Source organism: Pituophis catenifer, unplaced genomic scaffold (assembly GCF_029215685.1).
Source record: "Pituophis catenifer annectens isolate HBS135680 unplaced genomic scaffold, rPitCat1.0.hap2 SCAF_12, whole genome shotgun sequence".
In the NCBI taxonomy this organism is placed as follows: Eukaryota; Metazoa; Chordata; class Lepidosauria; order Squamata; family Colubridae; genus Pituophis; species Pituophis catenifer.
In genome coordinates, this window is record NW_027256892.1 from 6,806,195 (window position 1) to 6,812,666 (window position 6,472).

Sequence of the window (6,472 nt, forward strand, 5' to 3'; positions counted from 1 at the left end):
GATTTAACACCCCAAATCCCAAATTAAAATACACAGCAGATCAGGGAATTTGCTGAAAGAGCCATGGCTTTAGATCGGTGCGGAGGTCAAGGGCCATCCGGAGCCCAGTGGGTCAACCATTCCAGAGGGTCGGTGCGACCACAGAGAACGCCCTCATCCTGGGGGCCGCCAGCCGACACTGCCTGGCCGATGGAACCAGGAGAAGGGCAGTCCTATGTGAGCGCACTGGGCGGTGGGAGGCGGGTAGGAGGTGGTCCTGCAAGTACTCTCCAAGTTATGATTCGAAAGGTGGGCCTACGTGGGTCACAGTGGGCTTACATCCCCTTTTGAGTTGGCAGCCCATTCGGTTTAAGACGTTCAGCTATTTATTAGCAAGAGAAAAATATTACATGATATAGGCTGCGCTCATACGTTGCATGAAGACAGTAGCAAATCATAACTATGGCCATCATGATTAAGTCAAGTGGCTTAGTATGGTTTTGCATGATCTGCGTTCTGTTGAGTAATCGTTGAGTTCGTACCCCAGATATTAAGCCATAAACCATTATTTACAAACAACAGGACTTGGACGCCCAATGCACAAAATGGTCTGATTCATTTTATTTTACTATGTCATTGTTATTTTTAAATTATACTGACTGAATTATATAAATCCAGTCAGTATTGATATACTCAGTATAACCTAGTTATACTGATTATAATTAGCTGGTTACAATTGAACATGTATTAATAAGATAATTACAATCTAACCAGGGTGATAGTCAATAACTTGAATGTATTTGTTTTATAATGTTGGAAGAAATGTCCATCTGTGTTCAGTTCCAAGTGGGGAGAAAGACACTGGAAACATGGAAGCTGTTTGGAAAGATGGTTTAATAGTGGACAGGACCACATGGTTTGAGGTCTTGGGCAAAATGAGCACATGGGTGAGAGGGAGATATATATATATATATATATACCCTCTGTTGGGCTTTGAACTTGCTCCCTGTTCCTGTGGCAAGAAATGTATCCTGATTGGTTGTCAGACTCCCATGCTTGGTTGAATCTTGCTGGGTGATGTAATCTTCCCAGGTGCCATGTGGTGAGATGGGTAGAGGGCTAATCCTATTATATCCTGAGGGTGAAGGTCTTTTGTGTTGTAGATAAGCTAGCCCAGCTTTTTGTCTTGTAAATCAGCAGTCACCAACTGGTGGTCCGTGGACCATTGGTGGTCTGTGAGAAAATGTTGGTGGTCCGCAGAAAAATTATTTGCATTTTTTATATTGTATTAAATCAGGGGTCCTCAAACTACGGCCCCTGGGTTGGATACATGCAATGAACATTTGTGTTGCTGCAGAGAGTCTCCCCTTTGGGGTCTTCTTGTGTGGGTCGGAGGGGGGAAGAAATTCCGACTTGGGGTCTGCTTCAGTCTCCTGGTACGGGGCTTTGGGCGAAGGCTGGAGGGAAGTGCCACTGGTGGCAAGGAGCCGGAGGGCCTTGTTCCAGTGGGACTGCATCATGGCCTGGAACTGACTGACCATCTCAGCCCACTGAGCCTCCAGGCGCCGGTACCTGGCCTTGCGCTCCTGTAGGTCTTCCCTCTGCTTGGAAAGCCTATGCTCGTAGTCCTCAGTGAGTTGCTTCTGCTGAGCCACCTTCTCGGTTAGATCCAATTTGAACTGAGCTGTTTTGCCAACTCTTTCTCGTGGTGGCTGCTTAGCGCCAACAACTGCTTCCTGTTGGGGCCCTAAGGAGCCCAGGTGGGGAGGTGAGGAGTGGCTGGGAGGAGAGGGGTGAATAGAGGCTGGCGAGGCACCTCTCGATGTGAGTGACATTGAGTTGGCCATGCCCACCCAGTCACATGCCCACCTAGCCACGCCCACCCAGCTGGTCATTAGGCAGATCATATTAGTGCTCCACGGGATTTAAAATTATGAATTTAGTGGTCCCTGAGGTCTGAAAGGTTGGTGACCCCTGTTGTAAATAACCAAAGTATCTGCTGAGGGCAGGGAGCTGGGCTGAGTTTCTGTCTTAAGATTTCTATTTCTCTTTTAGGGGAAATATTCTGCCTTTTTAATATTTCCTGGAATATTTCATTTTTCTAGGAGAGGGATGGGTGCTAACTTCCTACAATAATAAGTTAACCAAAGCATGGCTATTTGCAGATGTTACTGAATTGCAACTCTTAGGACTTCAGATGACACAGTTAGAAACATCTAGAAAGGGTATTTCTTATTTTCAGTCCTGATTTGGTTTCATGAAAAAAACCCAAGAAATTCCCTTTCATTAGAACTTTACCTTTGGTGTGTGGATTAGCAGTCATTATAGTTTGTAGTGGTTTCAAAATCAAGAAGCTCTGTTTAATGCTGACCTGGTTCAAACTGCTTTTGAGATTTCAGAAGTTTCAGAAATCTTCCTTTGCCAATATACCAGCAAATTAAAACCACTAGAAAAAAGTGAGTAGAGAAAAATGTGTAAGCTCTTGTATTATTCCCAGTTCTATAAATCTGATTCTCCAAATTACTGTAACTTCTGAAAACTATCCAGAAGCATAAGGAGAAAAACTCATCTAAAATGTCAGCAAAGGAGAAAAATTTCATCTCCGCTTTATAGCGTTCTCTATGTATATGTATAGAACAAACCTGTCCAAAGAATTCTGTGCCAATTTATAAAACCAAGTAACGAAATATCAGCAATATTTGTCAATCCAAATGTTCAGCTCCCAAACAAACGTTAAAAGGGTGTTTTGGATGAAATACACACAGCATTAAGTTTTTAAACACTTGCCTAGATTTAAAGCCTTGATAAAATGCACTAAATCTTTTAAGGTTTTTAATGAATTTAGCAGGTGTTCCATAAATCAGAGTTTGGCTCAGCCCTTCTTTTAATAGCAGTAAACTAGGAAATTGCTGTGAGTGGAGGCAAAACGCATTCCTGTAACAGTGAAAACAAACAAGGTTTTTGAACAAGAAAACTGGCCTCATGTCTGGAACTGACACTGGTGACACTAAATCAGATTCCATCTGTGGATCTATAGTTAACAATATCAAGATGTAACCAGGTAGAATGGTAAATGCATCAGAAGGTTAAGGAATCATTATCAGCACAGCTTGGCCGTGGAAGAAATGTGAGAAACTCTGGAACGTGGAACTTTGCTGGATTTCATTTTGTAGTCTGGCCAAATCCAGTTAGATTCACTCTTGGCAAAAATGAAAACTTATGTCACTGTCCCTTCATAGGGGCAGTGAGAAGTTTATGTGATGGAGATCTTGTTATTCCTCACGTGTCAGCTTTCCCAAGTAGACCAGACAGGAAACTCATCAGATGAACTAATTCTATCTTGTTGTGAAGCTACATTAACAGAATCAAAACTGTCACCATCTCTTTCTGCAGCCTGATAAGTTAGGGAGGGATCCCTTCTCAGTTTCTTTCTTTGCCTGTTATGCAACTGTGAGCTCCCCCAGTTATCTGACTTCCCTAAGCAGCTTCTCTTTCCCCCACCTCCCACAGTCCTTTCCTCAGTTCACTAAGTCATTATTTCCTTAGTTGGGGTTGGTTGAAGAGCTGATATTTGGCTGGATTCACATAACATGCTGAGCCCAAACTAAACACATAATAGCTTGACATAATTTTATCAGATCTCACTTTCACTGTGGTATCTGGAACTGAAGACAGTTCTTGAGTATGCAAAAACAGTAGAACTGAAATTACATTTAAATAAAAGTTCATGTTTGACTTGGCATGCAAGTTTAGCACTTACCTTGGGTAAAAAATAATCAAAATCCCTCATAGGAGGAGGCCAGTTTGCACATCAGGACAGCCATGTTCATAATGAGCACTAGTATGTACGAATATGCATGTATAGGCAACAAAGATGTCATCTTTATTCCAAAGTGATATGAAATGCTGTAGGAGCCAGTTTCTTTTTTATTTGAAAGAAAGCTGCCACTGACTCATCAACTTTTTCTCAAAATCCCCTTAAGTCATTTTTTTAAGATGTTGGGATGTGGGGAGAATAAAATAAATTAAAGCAGATTAAAAAGAAGCCCTCTTCCTGTCAATAATTTCCTTTCAGCTCCACTTGATTCCAGTTCGCATGCCTATGTGCAAAAAATCAGGCCTCCCTAAAGCGTGCTTGTCTTTGAGGCACTTTACAAACAACATATTAAATAATTATTAGGCACAGCTATTAGCGAAGATTAGAAGTGCCTCATCTCTTCCTTCCAGTAACTTTGTCCCAACCCATTAGAACTGAAAAGCAGAAAATTAAAAAAAAACCTCTTCCAGAGATGGAAAGGCTTTCATTCTTTGTACTTCACTTTGCAAGAGAACACAAGAGGGAACTGCTCCTGATCCTGGTGCCAGCCAACTTGCCAGCTGCCCTCTTCTAGGACATTCCGTGCTAGTTCCCGCTGCTCACGTTTCTTCCTTAGCAGCCATGGAGAATAGAAAGAAAGGAAAAAGAGGTCTCTAATTTATCTCCAGAGTTATCTCCAGCTTTCCTCCTGAGTTAAGATGCCATATCTCTAAGAATTTCAGAGAAAAGCAATTGGTTATTCTGTGCTGAGCACTAGTATATTTTAATATAACTTTCTCAGGTCCAACTGGACAATATGGTTTCTGTCTGCAATTCTGTACATCAACGTCTGACCTTGGAGATGTATGTGTTCTCCAAGTTTTCTCTTCCTAGCCTTGGAGAGTTTTCTGAGTCTGCTGTTAGGTTTTGGGTTCACAAATGTTGGAAATTGGCCATGTGGAGATAAGAACTACACAAGAGCATCACATGCCCTAAAATGACCATAAAACAATTAAAAATGCAGAGAAACAATGTAGACTCCTTGAAACCAAAGTCAACAGTTAAGTTCTATGTAGTTTACTTGGCAACAATATAAACATTGCTTCTTATATAGCCTTCTTTGGGGAATTATTTTCAAGTTGTTCTTTAGCTCATCACTCTGGATTTCTTGGTCTTCTTTTTGAGATCAGCCAAGGTCAACTACCTGGGCAAAAAGACCCCCCCCCCAATAATTTTGGCAGTGCCCGTGTGTGCCCTACATGGCATACCTACTTTGCATCACCCCCTTCCTCACCCTAGAAAACTGCCTACTTGAATGTGTTCTGTTTGCTTTGTTTCATTGTTTAAAAGAATATATTTTGCCAACGTCTCTTCTCTTTCCTCATGGTAATGCAGTTTCCCAAAATTGTAACATCATTCTGGAATGTTGATCCTGTTCTTGGGGCTTTCTGCTGAGAAAATCCACTGGACTTTTAGTTGCCTCTTGAAACTTGGGGGAGTGGCGCTGTATGACATGATCCCTAAGAGGCCACTCTTGCTGCTGGTGGAGAAAGCTGGGGAGGGCAACTTCCCATCCAGGCTGGAGAATCCTGAAACAAGAAGATAGCAAACCAGTTACTACCAGGAGGAGAAACCTGAGAGAGAAACCGAGAAGGAACTTGGAGTTCTGCAGGTGTCCTGGGTGGGGAAGTGCCCAGAGACAGAACACCCTGATCAAAGCTATTGTGCTGACAGAATAGATTAGTATCCAAAGGAGAAGCTTCAGGCAAAACCTGATGGGAATGACAGTAGGGATTAAAGTTGGAAAATAACTTGATCCAGAGGAGTGACTCAGATCAGCATTGTTTGACAGGGAGAAGGTTTCAGGGATAAAGGGCTGATCCTGTCAAAGATGGGGGAGTGGTAAGAGCCTAAAGCTCCCAGAGTATATCTCCCACTGAAGTTCCCCTGTCCGCAGGTACAGGTGGGGTACTTTCACAACAGGTAAATAAGCAACTTAGTTAAGAGCAGCTCATTCTTTCTCAACCTGGATTGATTCAGTGTCATATTATGACCTCTCTCCCACCTTTTTATGAGTCAGGCACCTTCAAAGCAGCTGTGGTTGTCAACTCACTAAGCTGCCGCAGCTGGATTAGATAATTAGAGTTTTAGAATATTTATCTGTTTACGTTTAGGGAGAACTCTGCGTGTATGTATGTGGGAAACATATAAAAAAGCTGAAAATCAAATGCTGATTACGAGTGATTGGCTTGAGGTATGCCTGGGTGTGTGTGTTTGTACATACTGATTTTCATAAGGACAAAGAATATAGAATAGAATATTCCTTATTGGCCAAGTGGGATTGGACACACAAGGAATTTGTCTCCGGTGCATAAGCTATATGCATAAGTATACATACAAGTAACAAAATGATAAATCATGAATCATAAGATACAATCCTAAATCATAAGATACAACCAACAAGTAATAGTGATAAGATACCAATAGGAATAGGTAATAGGATAGGTGAGAAGCATTATGGTAATACAGCCCTACTTCAAAATACGTTTAAAATATGTTTAATTGACGAAATGTCCAGGCAATTTTTTTTTTTACAAATGCAAAAAGATGGGGATAGTGTTTGCTAAAACCATTAGACAGTCCAAAGGGAGAGAAGGAATAACAGCTTTTGGTGAAGACTGAAAGACTTCAAAGACT